The sequence below is a fragment of the Oryctolagus cuniculus genome, chromosome 20 (assembly GCF_051225735.1).
Source record: "Oryctolagus cuniculus isolate XC-2025 breed Fujian yellow rabbit chromosome 20, ASM5122573v1, whole genome shotgun sequence".
In the NCBI taxonomy this organism is placed as follows: Eukaryota; Metazoa; Chordata; class Mammalia; order Lagomorpha; family Leporidae; genus Oryctolagus; species Oryctolagus cuniculus.
The window spans coordinates 53,059,937-53,080,041 of NC_142886.1; the positions used below are offsets into that span (position 1 = coordinate 53,059,937).

At 44.6% G+C, this 20,105-nt stretch overlaps 1 pseudogene; it reads right to left on the bottom strand.

The window, feature by feature from the left end:
• Positions 1 to 8,326: 8,326 nt before the first annotated feature.
• LOC149120206 (immunoglobulin heavy variable 3-23 pseudogene) lies at positions 8,327 to 8,873 on the bottom strand (annotated as a pseudogene).
• Positions 8,874 to 20,105: the final 11,232 nt, after the last annotated feature.

Genomic DNA, 20,105 nt, shown 5'->3' on the forward strand with positions numbered 1-20,105 from the left:
GACACCAGTCAGCATAGACATGGAGTGAAGAGCAGGGACACTGGACACATGATCTCTGGGACTGGCTCTTCCTGCAGCTGTGATCCAGCCTCAGGACACTGGGCATCATGCTGGAGCCACAGACACAGCTCCCCGTGATGTGGACTCCAGCCCCAGAGTGCACAGCCACTGTGTGTCCCACTTTCTGCTCTGCTGAACCACAGCAGGTGCAGGGAGTCCCACAACACTTGACAGAATCAGATGAGCTAGAAGTGCACACCCAAAACTTTCCATTCAGTGATGACCTTGACTGCTGATGTCCAGTGCATTTCCCCTCTGAGTTCATGCAGGGAGCCCCCCAGGAGGGTCCCATGACCTAGATAATGAGGAAGTCCCTGTAGGCTTCCCAGGTGCCTGCAGAAGCTCAGCCTGAGACACAGCTGAGCTGCAAGTACATTCCTGAGTGCTGTGACATTCACACAGGGACCACAGACTGTTCCAGGATTTTAGGTGGCCACATTCTGTGGAAAGTGAGTGTGGATCACCCACAGTTTAAAATAAAATGTCAGTTCAGTTCCGCACACAGGCTACTTTGACAGGAAGAGAGGGAAATAGTTGAGATTTAACAGACCGGAGACCCTGGCTCAGCTGTCTCCAGGATATAAAGGGAAAAATAAAATTGTCCTAGAGTCAGCAGTTCCCAGATGACACCAGCATGAGTTAGACTGGAAAAGACTCACGAGGTCCTCACAGATCCCCATGATATCTGATCGCGGTGAGGACAGTTGTCAGTCATGAACCCGAAATTGTCTCGTAGGACTTCTTCCTTCTATTCAAAGTTTTTTTTTTCTTTATCCAAAGTTATGTTTATTTAAACAAATGTATTAATTTTTAATAATCCATTAAATTTTCATCATAACTAGAAACATAAAATATTTCTGAGAATACACAGCCACATAATAGGAAATGTTACTACCAATTGTGTAATTTCCGTGTCAAAGTTAATATTCTTAAAATTACTATTATTGTGATTTCATTAAGACCACACTGTTTTTTCTTCTGTGATACACATTTTTTTCTTTTTTTTAAATTTATTTAATGAGCATAAATTTCCAAAGTACAGCTTATGGACCACAATAGCCTCCTCTCCCCCATGTCTTCCCTCCCATCCACAACGCTCCCCTTTCCCACTCCCTCTCCCCTTCCCCTTCACATCACAATTAATTTTCAATTATCTTTATATACAGAAGATCAATTTAGCATATGTTAAGTAAAGATTACCACATTTTGCTCCCACACAGAAACATAAAGTGTAAAATACTATTTGAGTACTAGTTATAGCATTAATTAAACACCTAAGAGTAATTGTGTATTAATTACAGAGCTCAACCAATAGTTTTAAGTAGAATATAAAATGCATCTTTTGCATTGTTGTGGCTTCCCCCCGACCTCCCTCCCTCCCGTGGCCCTCCCTCACCCACTTCCTCTCCCCCTCCCCCCTTCATCACGTTTCATTTTCGGTTACCTTCATATACCGAAGATCAATTTAGTATATACTAAGCAGGGATTTCAACAGGTTGCACTCACACAACCGAACCAGGTATAGGGTATTGTTCGACTAGTAGTGTTGTTTTTGAGTTTCATAGATAAACATATTAAGGACAGAGATCCTGCGAGGAGAGCATGAACCCAGTGACTCCCGTTGTTGATTTAACAATTGGCACTCTTATTTATGACGTCAGCAATCACCCGAGACTCTTGCTATGAGCTGTCTAGGCTATGGAAGCCCCTTGAGTTCACCAACTCTAAATTTGTTTAGTCAAGGTCATATCACAGTGGAGGTTCCTTCCTCCCTTCAGAGAAAGGCGCCTCTCTCCTTGATGGCCTGATCCTTCTGCTGGGGTGTTGTTCACCAGGATCCTTCATTTAGATTGTTTTTTGCCACCGTGTCATGGCTTTCCATGCCTGCGAGACTCTCATGGACCTTTTAGTCAGATCCGAATGTCCCAAGGGTTGATTCTGAGGCAGGAGTGCTGTTTTGGGCATTTGCCATTCTATGAGTCTGCTGTGTGACCTGCTTCCCCCGCAGGATCATTCTCAAGCCTTTTGATTCTATCTTTCATTATTTGCTTACACTTGTCTTATTTGTGTAATCTCTTCGACACTTACCCTATCTTTTGGATCAGTTGTGTATTTATATTTGTCTCTTTACCAAGTGTGCTGGCATTGGTACCTGCCTCCTTGGTAAGATTGAGTTGAAATCCCCTGGCACATTTCCAGTTCCACCATTGGAGGTAGGTCTGATTGAGTATGTGCCATCCTATATATCTCCTCCCTCTCTTATTCCCACTCCCATGTTCCACAGAGATCAATTTCCTATTAATTTTTAAACGCTTAAGAATGGTTGTGCATTGATTGCAGAGTTCAACCAGTGGTCTTGTGTAGAGCATACCGAGCAACAACAACAACAAAAATACTAAAGGAACAAAATAGTAAGTTTTTCCTCAACAGTCTAGACAAGGGCTGCTCATGTCATTGTCTCTCATAGTGTCCATTTCACTTCAATGGGTATCATTTTAGGTGCTCGTTTAGTTGCCATCAATCAGGGAGAACATGTGATATTTATCCCTTTTGGACTGGCTTATTTCACTCAGCATGATGTTTTCCAGCTTCCTCCATTTTGTTGTGAATGCCCTGATTTCGTTGTTTTTTACTGCTGTATAGTATTCCATAGAGTACATATCCCATAGTTTCTTTATCCAGTGATCTGCTGATGGACATTTAGGTTGATTCCATGTCTTAGCTATTGTGAATTGAGCTGCAACAAATGTTGAGGTGCAAATGGCTTTTTTCACCCCTTTAATTCCATTTGGGTATATTCCAAGGAGTGGGATGGCTGGGTCCTGTGGTAGTGCTGTGTTCAGGTTTCTGAGGACTCTCCAGACTGTCTTCCATAGTGGCTTTACCAGCTTGCATTCCCACCAACAGTGGATTAGTGCCCCCTTTTCTCCACATCCTCGCCAGCATCTGTTGTTGGTTGATTTCTGTATGTAAGCCAATCTAACCGGAGTGAGGTGGTATCTCATTGTGGTTTTGATCTGCATTTCCCTGATGGCTAGGGATCCTGAGCATTTTTTCATGTGCCTGTTGGCCATTTGGATTTCCTCTTTTGAAAAATGCCTGTTAAGGTCCTTGGCCCATTTTTTTATTGGGTTGTTTGTTTTGATTCTGTGGTGTTTTTTGATCATTGTGTAGATTCCAGTTGTTAATCCTTTATCTGTTGTGTAGTTTGCGAATAACGTCTCCCATTCTGTTGGTTGCTTCATCGCTTTCCTGACTGTTTCCTTTGCTGTTAAGAAACTCTTCAATTTTAGGTAATCCCATTTGTTTATTTTATCTTTGATTACCCGTGCCTGTGGGGTCTTCTCCAGGAATTCTTCGCCTATTCCGATATCTTGAAGGGTTTCCCCTATGCTCTCAATTAGTTTCATGGTGTCGTGGTGCAACTCTAGTTCTTTGATCCATGTTGAGTGGATTTTTGTATAAGGTGTAAGGTAGGGGTCTTGCTTCATACTGCGGCATGTGGACATCCAGTTTTCCCAGCACCATTTGTTGAAGAGGCTGTCCTTGTTCCAGGGGTTGGTTTTAGGTCCTTTGTCAAATATGAGTTGGTTATAGATGTTTGGATTGATCTCCGGTGTTTCTATTCTGTTCCATGGGTCTATCCATCTGCTTTTGTACCAGTACCAGGCTGTTTTGATTATAACTGCCCTACCCTGTAGTATGCTTTGAAGTCTGGAATTGTGATGCCTCCAGCCTTGTTTTTATTGTAAAGGATTGCTTTAGCTATTCTGGGTCTCCTGTTTCTCCATATGAATTTCAGCATCGTTTTTTCTAGGTCTTTGAAGAATGACTTTGGTATTTTGATTGGCATTGCATTGAACTTGTAAATTGCTTTGGGAGAATGGACATTTTGATGATATTGATTCTTCCAATCCATGAGCATGGCAGGTTTTTCCATTTTTTTTGTGTCGTCTTCTATTTCTTTCTTTAGTGTTTTGTAATTTTCATCATAGAGGTCTTTGACCTCCTTGGTTAAATTTATTCCAAGGAACTTTATTGTTTTTGTGGCTATTGTGAATGGGATTGATCTTAGTAGTTCTTCCTCGGCCCTGGCATTGTCTGTGTATACAAAGGCTGTTGACTTCTGAGCATTGACTTTGTATCCTGCTACTTTACCAAACTCTTCTATGAGTTTCGGTAGCCTCTTATAGGAGTTTATTGGGTCCTCTATATATAGTATCATGTCATCTGCAAACAGGGATAGTTTGACTTCCTCCTTTCCCATTTGTATCCCTTTAATTTCTTTTTCTTGCCTGATGGCTCTGGCTAAGACTTCTAGGACTATATTGAATAGCAATGGTGAGAGTGGGCATCCCTGTCTGGTGCCCGATCTCAATGGAAATGCCTCCAACTTTTCCCCATTCAATATGATGCTGGCCTTTGGTTTATCATAGATTGCCTTAATTGTGTTGAGGAATGTTCCTTCTAACCCCAATTTGCTTAGGGTTTTCATCATGAAGGGGTGTTGTATTTTGTCAAATGCTTTCTCTGCATCTATTGAGATAACCATATGATTTTTGTTTCTCAATTTAATGTGCTGGATTACATTGATTGACTTTCAAATATTGAACCATCCCTGCATACCAGGGATAAATCCCACTTGGTCCGGGTGAATGAACTTTCTGATGTGTAGTTGGATTCGGTTTGCCAGGATTTTATTGAGTATTTTTGCATCTATGTTCATCAGGGAGATAGGTCTGTAGTTTTCTTTCTCTGCTGTGTCTTTTCCGGGCTTAGGAATTAAGGTGATATTGGCTTCGTAGAAGGAATTTGGGAGGATTCCCTCTCTTTCAAGCGTTTGGAATAATTTGAGAAGAACTGGGGTTAGTTGTTCTCTAAATGCCTGGTAAAATTCGGCAGTGAAGCCATCCGGTCCTGGGCTCTTCTTTTTCGGTAGTGCGTTTATTACTGATTCAATTTCTTCCATGGTTATGGGTCTGTTTAGATTTTCTATATCTTCACGGCTCAGTTTAGGAAGGTGGCATTTGTCCAGGAATCTATCCATTTCTTCCAGGTTCCCCAATTTGTTAGCATACATCTCTTTGTAGTAGTTTCTGATGATTCTTTTTTATTTCTATTGTGTCAGTTGTTACATTTCCATTACTATCTTTGATTTTACAGATTTGGGTCTTCTCTCTCCTTTTTTTGGTTAGTTGGGCCAATGGTGTGTCAATTTTGTTTATTTTTTCAAAGAACCAGCTCCTGGTTTAGTTGATCTTTTGTATTTTTTTTTTGGCTTCAATTCTGTTTACTTCTTCTCTGATCTTTAGTATTTCTTTCCTCCTTTTGGATTTGGGCTTGATTTGCTGCTGTTTTTCTAGTTCCTTGAGGTGCATGGAGAGTTCATTTGTTTGGTTCCTTTCCAGCTTCTTGATGTAGGCACTAATTGCTATAAACTTTCCTCTTAGCACTGCTTTTGCTGTGTCCCACAGGTTTTGATAGGTTGTGTTATCATTTTCATTTGTTTCTAGAAATCTTTTGATTTCTCTTTTAATTTCTTCGATGACCCACTGTTCATTTAGGATCATGTTGTCCATTCTCCATATATTTGCATATGGTGTAGAGATTCTTGGGTTGTTGATTTCAAGTTTCACTGCACTATGGTCTGAGAAGCTGCATGGTATAGTTTCAATTTTTTTGAACTTGTTGAGGCTCCCTTTATGGCCTAGTATATGGTCAATCCTAGAGAATGTTCCATGTACTGGGGAGAAATACGTGAACTCTGTGTCTGTGGGGTGGAGGGTTCTGAAGATATCTATTAGGTCTATTTGGTCTATGGCGTCAATTAGCTCAGTTGTTTCCTTGTTGAATTTGTCTGGTTGATCTGTCCATTGGTGAGAGTGGGGTGTTGAAGTCCCCTGTTACTATTGTATTTGAGTCTATATCTCCCTTTAAATCCTTTAGTAATTCTTTCAGGTAGCCAGGCGCCCTGTAATTAGGTGCGTATACATTTATAATAGTAATGTCTTCCTGTTGGATAGATCCTTTAATCATTATATAGTGCCCTTCTCTGTCTCTTTTAATAGTTTTTATGTTAAAGTCTATTTTGTCTGATATTAGGATGGCCACACCAGCTCTTTTTGGATTTCCATTAGCTTAGAGTATCTTTTTCCATCCTTTCACTTTCAGTCTGCATGCATCTTTGCTGATGAGGTGTGTCTCCTGAAGGCAGCATATAGTTGGATCCTCTTGTTTAATCCAATCTGCTAGTCTGTGCCTCTTTGTCGTGGAATTAAAACCATTCACATTCAATGTGATTACTGTTAAGTGCTGTCTTTTTCCCTTCATGTTTCCTGAAACGAGCTGTTTATGTATTTTGAACTTTGTGGGTTACTCTACATTTGCTTTTTTTGCAGTGAAGTTCTTGTTTTTGTATTTCTGTGCAGCACGTCTTTGAGCAAGTGTTGTAGGGTTGGACGCGTGGATACAAATTCTTTCAGTTTCTGTTTGTCGTGGAAGATCTTTATTTCCCCTTCATTCACAAATGATAGCTTTGCAGGATATAGTATTCTAGGTTGGCATTGTTTGTCTTTTAAAACTTGAAATATATCATGCCATTGTCTCCTTGCCTGTAGTGTTTGCAATGAGAAGTCTGGGGTGAGTCTGATTGACTTACCCCTGAATGTGATTTGTCGCTTTTCTCTGGCACATTTTAGGATTTGTTCTTTGTGTGTCACTGAACTGAGTGTTGCCACAATGTGTCGTGGTGAATTTCTCTTCTGGTCTACTCTGTTCGGGGTCCTGGTTATCTGTTGTATTTGTGTGTTGTTATCCAGCTGCCTTTGTTTAAAGTTTTCTGATATTATTTCGTTGAAGACACCGTCTAATCCATTCTCTCTCTTTCCACCCCCTCAGGGACTCCTATTATCCGAACATTACACCGTTTTATTGAATCTTGTAGGTCTCCGACCGTGTTTTTTAATTTTTTAATTTCTTCTTCCTGCGATTGAACTGACTGTATTCTTTCTGGAATTTTGTCTTCGAATTCTGATATTCGGTCTTCTAGTTCATCTGTTCGATTTCCGAGGGATTCCACGGTGTTTTTTATATGGTCAATTGAGTTTTTCAGTTCTAGTATCTCATTCTGGCTTCTCGTTAAGATCTCTAATCCTTGGGCTTGTTTTCCATTCAGCTCTTGACACTGTTTCTCATTATTTCTAAGTATTCTGATTATTAATTTTCTGAATTCTTTTTCTGGCATGTTTTCAACTTCTTCTTCTGCCTCTGTTATGGTTGGTTTAGCCTGCTCTATTGGCAAATTTATATTATCTTCTATGTTTTTTTTGGTTTTTGGTTTTGTTATTTGGCATTCTGTCTGGGTGATTTTTCGGGTTGATTTCCCTCTACTATAGGCTGCTGTGAGTCTCTACCAATATCCTGTGTAACCAGGCTGCTCTACACAGCCCGCAGGTAAACAGACAGGATGGCTGCTCTCTGCCCACTGCAGCTCTGGATCCTGTGCTTTTTCCCCACCAGGAGGCGCTATTCAGTAACTTGAGTAGTCGGGTCTCAGGGCTTCCAGCTGCCCTCCCCTGAGTACCCTCAGCTCCACCTTTGGGCTCCGCCTCCGAAGGTTAGTGTGGAGGCAAAGATAGTTCTCCTTTAAGCCCGAATGTAAACAAACAGAATGGCTGCTTCCCCCCCGCTGGAGCTCCGCGGAGGCGCCAAGAGATACTGGCTTACTCAGACTCTCAATTAGTGTCCCTGAATCGTGCACTCTCTCCGCTGGCACCACTCACTCTGTTCTGGTTTCTATTTCCTCCCCCACTCAGTCGTGCATGTCTCAGTGTCTGTCCCAGGATGTGTTGGGGGAGGGGCGGAGGTAGCTGTGCCGCGGTGCTGGGCGAGCACCCCGTCTCACCTCGGCTTCCAGCGCTGGTGTGAACACGCTCCTGCTGGTGTCCTGAGTCTCAGGCGTCCGCGTCCTCCTCCCGTGTCCACCCTAACACCCCAGTTTGAGGAAGGGCTTAAAAACTACAAATTTTCACCCCTCTTTGAACCTTCCCTTAGTGGAGCTTCGCTGTGCTCCCTCCCTCTCTATTCCGCCATTTTCCGCTAAGTCCCTATTCAAAGTTTCTATCCGTCAGTGAAGTCAGTGGCAGGGACAGAATCGTAAGAATAGAACCATTTCCTCAAATGCGTTAGAGGAGAGGAAACCCCAATTCCCTAACAGGAAACCAGGGCTTAATGTCCCTTTGCACCTACCCATGACCAGAATATATATTCAGTGCATTTTGTGTGCCCCCTGGTGGAGCCGCGCGTCCCTGCAGGGAGGTTTGTGTCTGGCCTCAGCCTGAGGGCCCCTCACTGTGTCTCTCGCACAGAAATAGGTGGCTGTGTCCGTGGCTGTCAGACTGTTCATTTGAAGATCCACAGTGTTCTGGGCGTTGTGGCTGGAGATGGTGAATCGGCCATTCACCCAGCTCGCGTAGTAAGTGCTACCACTACTACCAGCATAAATGATTCCGATCCACTCCAGCCCCTTCCCTGGAGCCTGGCGGACCCAGATCATTGTATAGCTACTGAAGTCGAATCCAGAGGCTTTGCAGGAGAGTTTCAGGGATCCCCCAGGCGTGACCAGGCCTCCCCCGGACTCCTTCAGCTACTCCTGACACCGGACACCTGCAAACACAGATGTCCTGGTCAGGAAGCTGTCACTCACACTCTCTGTGTCTCTCACTCACGTCCTCTCCCAGACTCAGTGCCCCACGTTCTCCATCATTACCTTTGAGCACAGCGACCAGGAGAAGCCAGCGCAGCCCAGTCTCCATGGTGAGCATCTGTGTTGAGTGCGATCACTGAGTGGACACCTGGGAGTGCTGGGGCTGTAGCTCCTGTGCCAGAGCTGCAGGGTGAGGGCTGGGCTGGTTTTCATGGGCAGAGGGAGGCCCTATTTGCATGTCTGCTCCTATATAACCAGCCCTGGAGTAGATGTCTCAGACAGGACAGGGCCCAGGGCAGATGTACATGTCCTGGGGGTGTAGGCTATGATAGAATTCGGATCATATGAATTTTTATGTTTTATTGCTTTTTTATAACAGTTGAAGGCGATGACCTTGTTTCCTTTTAATATTTGTGTACCCTTAATATCTAGTGTTAGCAATATCATTTCCTTCATTTTTTAAATAACAATTGGTTCATATCATCTATTGACCTCTCTATCATCTATATGAAAGACAATGGAATAGTGATAGAGAGATGGGGTGAGAGAAACACAAGTGTAGTCATGGACAGAAAAGATGAAAATGGGAGATTGCTGCCTTTGGATTGACAGCCCCAAACTCCCCAAATGCCTACAACATCTAGGAGTTAGCCTTTCTAAAACCTGGAGCCCAGAACTGCGTCTGTGTTTCCTTTGTCGGTTGTAGGGGCTCTATCACTATAGCGTCATCTGTAGTTTACCACGATGTGTTATCAGGAAAGAGCCCAGCACTCTGATGGGAACATGGGTGTCCCTAGTGGGGACTTTGCCAATTTTGTCCTAATGCCTGCCGCCCATATTTACACAGATGAAAGACTGCAAGTGGATTCATTTAAGGATACTATGTCTTGTTTCCTTATTCATCCATTACCTTATTTTTAAACTGTTCATTAACTCAGAACACTGTGCATGTTAGTGGGGTGTAGTGTGCTATTGGAATCTGTATATTGCACAGATCAACTCACTGTCATTCACATTTCTACCTCCGTTCCATCACTTTGTGTTGGGAGACCAGGTGTCCTCAGTACTGTTTATTTATGGAACATATCGTGGGTTGTAGTGAACTGAGTCAGCCCACTGTGGTGGGGGCAGAATTATTCCTTGCTTTGAGTGGTGCTTTGTGTCCTGGTAGCAGCTGTCTGCTGTTCCCTCTCTTCCCTGTGTCTAGTAATCATGACTCTGAGTTCAGCTCAAGCACTGGGTATGAAGTCACTGTGTCACAATTCACCCACAGTCCTGGGTTCAGGTAATGCAGCTGTGTTCACAATAGTTCAGTCTACAATAAAGCGAAATGTGCATGAAACGGTGAGTGCAGTCTGTTACATTTGACATGAAATATTATTCAGTGTTAAGAAGGAGATTGTTCTGTCATTAGGAAATCTTGGGTCAGCCTTGAGCATAATATGCTAACAGAAATAATGCAGGTACATGTGAACACATAGTATTTGATATTAGTTATATATGCAGTCCACAAGCTTGAACTCACAGAGGTAGAGAGTGCAATGGAGATCACTGTGTACCATGACCCAAGTGTTTGTCCCCTTCCAGCTCTGGGGGAAACTGGGGGAAGTTCCAGGCTGCTGGCTTCAGGCTCAGGCATCCCAGCCTTTGCAGCTATTCAGGAAGGAAACCTGTGGAAGGAAGCTTCTCTCTCCACCTGTTGGTCTCTTCCTGTCTTGCTATAACACTGCCTTTCAAACTAAATAAATAGATATTAAAATAAATGGAAAATTAATTTTATATATCATTAGGAGCCTATATGCATATGTTGAATAAGCACAGAAAACTGAATCCCAAGGGAAGACATCAATTGTTTCAATGCAGTTACTGCCAAGGTGGTGACAGGAGCAACACTGGAGTTAGCAATGGGATTGCTGCTCCTGCATCAGGATGCTGAGTGCTGTGTCCTAGTTTTGTTCCAGTTTCAGATTCCTGCCTAAGCCCACTCTGGGAGGCCGTAGGTGAAGTTCCAAGAACTCCCACGTTGGAGATCTGGAATGAATTCTAAATACCTGGCTGTCACCTGTTCCAGCTGAAGTGTTTGTAGCCACCTGGGAAGTGACCAGGAGTTAGATGATCACTGTCAGTCTCAGTCTTTGTGGTTTTAGATAAAAACGTACATACAAATTTTAAAACAAAATCTATGAATTTTTAAATGTATATTACATCTATAAAATTTAAGAAATGATATAAAAGCGAACATGTAAAATGCCATAAATCTCAGATCATCATGTATGTACATTTTAGAAACACAATGAGATGTCCCATCCTTCATGTTAGAATGAGTATTACCAGACAAGCCAGAGCTGAGAATTCGTTTGAAGGAAGAGAGATGACCACTCTGGTTGTACAAGGCTGGAGTCGGGTAAATTAGTAAATCCATTATGGAAAGTCATCAAAAACTGAGATATACAGTTATCACAGGATTTTCAAACAGCATTTTGGGTAGCAGGAATGTGAAATCCCAGGGTGATGTGCATGGGATTCACAGTCTATAGAAAATACAACTGCAGTTCCATGTGCAATTAAAGCAGCATCGTTCGCGAGTGTTCACACATATAATCCAGTGAAATTTTCATGGAAGAAGGAATCAATAATGGAAGAAAAGGGCATGGAACAGAGGAGACATTGGAGCAAGGTCAGAGTTTCAGTCCCACAGGATCCACATGTTGAGGAATCTACTGTACAGCATGGTGACAGCAGTTAAGCAAATATTGTGTCTACAGAATTCCAAAACAGAAGACAACTGACATTCTACCATGGGAACATGTGGATTTTGTGATGAGCATGTCAATAGGAGTGACTTCATAATTCCACTCAATTTGATACATTCGTTTTACAACAATATCATTGTACCTCTATGTCTATATTCAATTATTATTTATCAAACATTTATGATAATGAAATGGCAAAAATGGCAAATCATGAAGATTCAATACTCTGAATACTGGTGTTGTGTTTGCCAATGTTTTATGGAGATGATAAAAAAGGCAGTGCACTCAAGGCTTGGCAGCTGGAACCCAGGAACATGGAACTGCATCAGTGTTCCCACCTTGGTGATAGGGCCTCATAACAGATCCATCATCTGCTGTCTTCCAGGGTGCACTGTCAGTTACAAGTGTGGTTAAGAATGTAAATGTGGGCCAGTGCCGCAGCTCACTAGGCTAATCTGGGTTCTAGTACCGGTTACGGCGCTGGATTCTGTCCCGGTTGCTCCTCTTCCACTCCAGCTCTCTGATGCGGCCTGAGAAGACAGTGGACGATGGCCCAACTGCTTGGGCCCTGCACCCGCATGGGAGACCAGGAGGAAGCACTTGGTTTCTGGCTTTGGATCGGCGCAGCATGCTGGCCGTAGCGGCCATTTTGGTGGAACCAATGGAACAAAGACTTTTATCTTTGTCTCTCTCTCCCTAACCCACCGTCTAAATCTGACTGTAAAAAAAAAAAAAAAAAAAAAAAAAAAAAAAAAAAAAAAAAAAAAGAACGTAAATAATTTCAGTCCAGCACTCTGATATGCAGACTGAGTGACTCTCTCTCTAAAACTGATGAAGGATTCCAAATGGATTGATGATTCCAGTCAGCGTAGACATGGAGTGAAGAGTAGGGATTCTGGATACATGGTCTCTGAGACTGGCTCTTTCTGCAGCTGTGATCCAGCCTCAGGATACTGGTCATCATGCTGGACCCACAGACACAGCTCCCCGTGATGTGGACTCCAGCCCCAGAGTGCATAGCCACTGTGTGTCCCACTTTCTGCTCTCCCTGAACCACAGCAGGTGCAGGGGGTCCCACAACACGTGACAGAACCAGGTCAGCTAGAAGTGCACACTCAAAACTTTCCATTCAGTAATGACCTTGACTGCTGATGTCCAGTGCATTTCCCTCCTGAGTTCAGGCAGGGAGCCCACAGGAGGGTCCCAGGACCTAGAGAATGAGGAAGTCCCTGTAGGCTTCCCAGGTGCCTGCAGAAGCTCAGCCTGAGACACAGCTGAGCTGCAAGCACAGTCCTGAGTGCTGTGATGTTCACACAGGGACCACAGACTGTGTTAGGATTAAATGGTAAATGGAGATTGGGAATAAAGTCTGTGGAAAGGGAGTGTTTGTTGCCCACAGTGTAAAATGAAAGGTTGGTTTAGTTCAGCACAGTCACTCGTTTTGAAAGGAGAGAGATACTTAAATAGCCGATTTTTAAACCCAAACCCTGGCTCAGCTATCGCTGGATTGAAAGGGAAATGTAAAATTTCCCTAAAGTTGGCACTGCCCTGAGAGCGTTGTCATGTCAGAGTGGACAACACTCACGTTGTACCCAGATCGTCCCACATCTCTGATCCTGGTGATCCTGGAGACCAGTGAGCCTGGATTCGTTCATATAGGACTTCTCCTGTCACATCAAACTTCTCCACGTCAGGGAATCAGTAGCAGGGTCAGAATCATAAAAGAATTCTTCCCTCAAAACTGTTACAGGAGAGGAAACCCCAATTCCCTGACAGGAAAGCAGGGCTTCATCTCACTCTGCACCTGTGCATGACCAGAAACTGCGCTCAGTGAGTCTTGTGCGCCCCCTGGTGGAGACTCGCGCCCCTGCAGGGAGGTTTCTGTCTGGGCTCAGCTGTCTTGCACAGTAATACAGGGTCGTGTCCCAGCTCGCGTAATATGTGCTACGATCACCAGTATAAATGCATCCGATTCACTCCAGCCCCTTCCCTGGAGCCTGGCGGACCCAGCTCATCCAGTAGCTGCTACTGATGGTGAATCCAGAGGCTTTGCAGAAGAGTTTTAGAGATTCCCCAGGCGTGACCAGGCCTCACCGGGACTCCACCAGCTGCTCCTGACACTGGTCACGTGCAAACTCAGACGTCCTGGTCAGGAAGCTGTCACTCATACTCTCTGTGTCTCTCACTCACGTCCTCTCTCAGACTCAGTGCCCTGCGTTCGCCATCATTACCTTTGAGCACAGCGACCAGGAGAAGCCAGCGCAGCCCAGTCTCCATGGTGAGCATCTGTGTTGAGTGTGATCACTGAGTGGACACCTGGGAATCCTGGGGCAGGAGCTCCTGTGCCAGAGCTGCAGGGTGAGGGCTGGGCTGGTTTTCATGGGCAGGGGGAGCTCTATTTGCAGGTGCTGCTCCTGTATAGCAGGCATGGGGTCAGACGCCTCAGATAAGACTGTGCCCAGACTGATGAGAGTGTCCCAGGGCAGTCTGTCAGTGCACACTTATGGGATGAGTGATGAATTGTGTTCTCTCATTGCACACTGAACCCTGTCTTGGTCCTTTTATGTGAATGGACCTACAACATGTTTTCATGGGTTCCCGTAGGTCTTGGTCCATTCAACATTACAAGAGAAATCATCAGTATAGTGTGGATGTGTCACCAGCTCCAGTGTGGTAAGAGGAATCCCCAGCACCTTGATCCGTGCCCCTCACCACAGGACTCAGCTCTGCCCCAGTCCACACTCAGCACTCACTGGGGCTTCCTGGTGAGGTCTGCAGAACTCCCTGCCAGCAGCAGAACAAGGAGCACTTTTGCTGGATTCCATTTTTGACAGAGAGATGCACAGGGGACCAGGTTCCACGCAGGTGCATCTGAGTGTGGTGTTCCACGTGCCAGTGTCTGTCTGTCTGTCTGCTCTTCACAATTTCTTTGCCGGGCAATTTTGCTTCCATGGGCAATGCTGTTGAGCTGTGATAGATACAGAGGCAGCCGCACATGTTGAAAGTGTGTGGTGAGTGCGACTCAGCTGTGCCTCTCTCACTCCTCATCGCACCTATGCCAAGAGCAAATATCACATCCCACGGTGCTGCCCACTGCCCCTGTGTCACCCAGCCCCGGCCCACCTCCTCCCGTCACTTTAAGGCCTGAAACCCTTTGGGCTCCTTCACAACAGATTCATCCATTTAGCCCTGTGCAACATGCAGGTTTTGTGGCAGAAGTCGGTGGCCCTGAGTTTTTGGGTTCTGTGGGGGCCAGGTGAATGTGTTTTTCTTAGTTTTTAACTAAAATATCTGAAAATCTTAAAAGAATGAAACTGAGAGTAAAGCAGAGTAAGAAAATGATATTTTGCACAAATATGCAGTACATTAGTCTTAACTGTGTCATCACATTTCATGGAAATAATAAATTGAAAGTTGCACTGTTTAAGATGTGCACATCCCCCAGGGAAGTGCCAGGGTCTCATATGTAGCTGTGGGTCCCAGTACCAGATTCCTGCTCCTGCAGCCCCAGGACCCAGAAGTTTATGGGAGGATTTTTGGGCCCTGTCACTCTAGTGGATGCACCTGATTGTTGACCTGAGACCAGGCTAGGCTGGGAAGCAGATCTGGCCACAGCAACATTTGGGAAAGCGCAGTGTCGGAACATCTCTCTTTCTCTTGTTCTCCTCTCTGATTCATGTGTGATAAATCAAATTTAAAACTTAAGTTATTGAAGGGTCTTTTTTTTTTGGACAGGCAGAGTTAGAGAGAGAGACACAGAGAGAAAGGTCTTCCTTCCATTGGTTTATCCCCCAAATGGCCACCTCTACTGGTGGGCCATGGCCGGCGCGCTGTGCCAATTCAAGCTGGAAGCCAGGTGCTTCTTCCTGGTCTCCCATGAGGGTGCAGGGCCCAAGCACTTGGGCCATCGTCCACTGCCTTCCCGGGCCACAGCAGAGAGCTGGACTGGAAGAGGAGCAACCTGGACAGAATCCGGTGCCATAACTGGGACTAGAACCCGGCGTGCCGGCGCAGAAGGCGGAGGATAGGCCTAGTGAGCCGCGGCGCCGGCCTGAAGGATCTTTCTAAGGGTTGTATTCCCTTCAATGCAGGCAGCAACCCTCATGGCCTTGTCCCCTCCCTAGAGCCCCTCTCAATGGGATCACTGGGTGGTGAAGTCCCTACATGCATGATGGGAGGCTCTGTGCATCAAGTATGGAGGGTAAGTTCCACCTAACATACAGCCTTCAGCTGCTCAGTTGGAGCGACCACACACGCACACCAAGCAGTGCTGGCTCTGCTCACGGCTCTGCAGGAACAGCATCCTCAGCCTCAATACCCCAGACCCTGCTCCTCTGTGTCCACTGAGTAGGAAAGTGATTCACCTGCAGGAGGAAACCATCATGACCAATGTCCTGGTGGGATCCTGTAGAAAATGTTAGTGAGCAGAGTCCACCCCAGACACTGTGCCAGCACTGATCCCCCAAGACACAGAAGTCTGCATCTTCAGGGGATAGCTCCACCCCCAAAGCTGAGGACTGGGGAGGAGAAGCATGACACATGGGGAAGTGACAGTCGGGGACAGGGTCCAGCAGCAGGAGGGAGAGGACCTGGCGGAGGGGTGGGCTCTGCTGTGTAGCAAGGTAAGGACAGAGGGAAGGGCCACACAGCTGGGGCCCCAGTACCTGCAGGAGAGCACTGAGTCAGGAGGTCTGATCAGGTCTCCTTGCCCCCTTGCATCCTCCACACTGACCACCACTGAGTAAAACTAGCACAGGTGCCTGGGAGACGTGGAATGACATCGTCTCTGGGGAGTGCATCCAGTGAGGACTCCACGCCATGAGTGGATTCAATGTCAGGGCCTCATGGAGGAAGCTGAGGTCTCCAGTGCACCTATCAGGGCCATACGGAATGCTGGGAGCAGCCTGTGGGGGTGGGTGTGGTTTGTCCTCACAGCATCAGTGCTGAGCATGGCCCCAACGTGATAGCACTGGCAGGGGATGCACGGTCTGGATGTTTACAGAAATAGATTGTTCACTTCTGGGGAATCTGCTATGGAGGAGATCACAGTAGATCTCCTGGGTCCCCAGCTTCAGCACAGAGCACAGTGCTGCTAGAGTCAGCCCTGGTCTCGTCTGACGTCCTGTGTGGGGATGGGGTCCCTCCCATCCCTGTTCACAATATTAGGATACCTGATGGCACAACATTCTCACTGTCTGATCCTGGACTTCCAGCCTCTACAGCTGTGAGCTCAAGAAATCTTTTTGCTCCATACACCTCCCTATGGGGTACTGCATGATGGATGGCTTTGCCCTGATGGCTAGTGATCCGGAACATTTTTTCATGTGTCTGTTGGCCATTTGGACTTCCTCTTTTGAAAAATGTCTGAGTTATTGGCCCATCTCTTAACTCAGTTGTTTTGTTGTTTGGGATTTCTTAATCTCTTTGTAGATTCTGGTTATTAATCCCTATCAGTGGCATAGTTTCAAATATTTTGCACATTCTCTCAGATACCTCTCAATTACCTGGGTGTTTCTTTTGCCATACAGGAGGCACCTGGGAAGCCTACAGGGACTTCCTCAATTTGATATAATCCCATTTATTAATTTTGTCTTTGACTGCCTATGTCTCAGGTCTTTTCCAAAAATTCTATTCCTGTGCCAGTGCCTTGCAGGGTTTCCTAAATGTTCTCTAATAACTGGGTGGTGTAGGGTCATAGATTAAATCTTTAATCTATCTTGCGTGGATTTTCATGTAAGGTGTAACATAGGGGTCTTGCTTCCTACTTCCATAATATATAATAATTTAAAAAGTGAAAAGGAATCTGAAGATTACGTGTAAATTGGAATGATGTAGTCATGGATTTGAGGGAATGACCTTGTTAAAATAGCCAAGCTACAATGTGATTTGCAGATTCAATGCGTTTCCTGTGAAACAGCCTGAGATTCTTCACAGGACCAGGAAGCAACTTCAAGAATTATCATGAAAAAACAGGGTTCATGATGGCTGAATGGTCTTTAGGAAAAATAGCAAAGCAGGAGGCGTCATCATATCTGAGCTGAAATCAAGCCTGGTGCTGGGATAACATAGACACCCAGAGCCCTGGGACAGAACAGAAACCTAGAAATAAAGGAACACATTCTGAGAATGTGAGTTCTGAGAATGCACAGTGACAAAAGCCCAGGAGGGGGATGGGTTTCTTGTCGTTACCTGGGTTTGGGGACACTTGAATGCACCTGAAAATAATTCAGTTATGTGGTCATCTCACACCAGATGTAGAACAGAGTGAACTTGAGGAATGCCTTACAGGCAAGACCTGAGACAGTACGGTTCTAGAAGAAAACATTGGACAAAAGCAAGGTGACATTGGTTTGGGCAATGGTATTTTGATAATCTCCAATATACAGGCAACCAAGCAAAAATAGGCAAAAGATAATGGACCCAACTACAGAGCTCCTGTGTAACAAAGGGAGTGATCGAAGAACCAAAGACAACCACAGATGGGGAGAAAGCATTTTCAGGTCACACATGGGTTGTCCAACATTTGGCCCCACAGGTTAAGCTGCCATCCCTATGCAGCATCACTCAGCAGCATGGGTTCAGACCCTGCTTGCTGCACTTCAAATCCAGCTCCCTGCTCATGGACCAGGGAACTCTGTCAATGATGACTCAAGTGTGTGTCCCCTTCAAGCCTCATGGGAAACTGGAGGAAGTTCCAGGCTCCTGGCTACAGTCTTGCCCTTCCCCAGCCTTTGCAGCCATTCAGGAAGGAAACCAGTGGATGGAAGCTTCTCTCTCCCTCTGTTGGTCTCTTCCTCTGTTGCCATAACACTGCCTTTCAAATCAAATAGATAGATTTTTAAAATAAATGAAAGATAACTATATATATATATATATATATATATATATATATATATATATATATGGTTAGGAGCCTAGATACAAATGTTGAATGAACTCATGGAACTGAATCACAGGGGAAGCAATCAATTGTTCAAATGCAGTGACTGACAACGTGGGTGATAGGAGCAGCATTGAAGTTAGCCTGTGGGATTCCTGCCTCCCGCATCAGGATGCTTTAGGTTTATGTCCCAGTTTAGGTCGCAATTTCAGATTCCTCCAATGTGCACTCTGGGAGGTAGTACGAGAAGTCTGAGTTAATCCCATGTGTGAGACCTGGACTGAATTCCATGCACCTGGCTATGGTCTTACCAAATGAAAGCTTTTATGGGCATCTGGGAAGTGCTCCAGGATTCAGTAGATCACTGTTGTCAGTCTCTGTCTCTTTTTCTTTTTGGACAAATGCAAGTTTTAAAAGAGGTAAAAGTATATCTGTAATTTTTTAAAGAAAATATGTAAAGGCAAACGTACAAGAATGCTTTAAATCTGGGATCATCATGCACGTACATGTTGGAGAAACAATGAGATATCCCATCCCTTTGTTAGACTTTGTATTATCAGACATACCAGAGCTGACAAATATTGTGCAGGAAGAGAGAGAAGATAACCTGGTAAAGGCTGGAGTCAGGTAAATTAGGAAAGCTTTCATGAAAAACATCAGAAGCTGAGAAATAGAATTATCACAGGATCCTCCAACACCATTCCTGGTAGAAGGAATATGAAATCCCAGGGAGGAGACCACGGGATGTGCAGTCACTGTGGCAAACAGCTCTGCAGTCCCATGTTCAATTAAAACAGCGTCATTCTCAAGAGGTCACACATATAATCCAGTGAAATTAGCCTTGAAGAAGGATGGATAATGGGACAAATGGACAGAGTTATATTTTAAAAGGAAGTTTATAAGGCAGTAAAGAGGAAGAAATTCTGGTATCTTGGATAACATGGATGATCCTGGAGAATAATATCCAAGAATAATATGTCAGGGTAAGTACACTCTGCTAAAATATCCAGGCCAAGAAGCCAAATAATATGTGATGCTACGTACATGGGATAGAAAGGATGAACTAACAAGCCAGAAATTCAATGGTGAAGACCAACGTCTGTGCTTGGGAGGAACAGAGGAGACGAAGGAGCAAGGTCAGAGTTTCAGTCCCACAGGATCCACACGTTGAGGGATCTACTGTACAGCATGGTGACAACAATGAAGGGAATACAGTGTCTGCAGAATTCCAAGACATTAGACAAAAGTGTTTCTACCAGGAAAAACGTGGGTTTTGTGATAAACATGTCAAGAAGTCTGACTTCATTATTCCATTCAGTATACATTCATTTATTCAACACATATCGTTGTACTTCATATTTTATAATAAATATTATTTATTAAACATTTATGATAACGAAATTGCCAAAATGGGAAATCATGAAGATTCAGATCTCTGAATACTGGTGTTGTGTTTGCCAATGTTTTATGGAGATGATTAATGAAGGCAGTGCACTCAAGGCTTGGCAGCTGGAACCCAGGAGCATGGAAATGCATCAGTGTTCCCACCTTGGTGATGGGGCCTCCTAACACCCATCATCTACTGTCTTCCAGGGTGCATTTTCAGTAGAAGTATTGGAAATGTGTAAATGGGCTCCATCCAGCACTGTGATATGCAGCATGGATGTCTCCCTCTCTAAATAGATGAAAGACTAAAGTGGAGCGATAA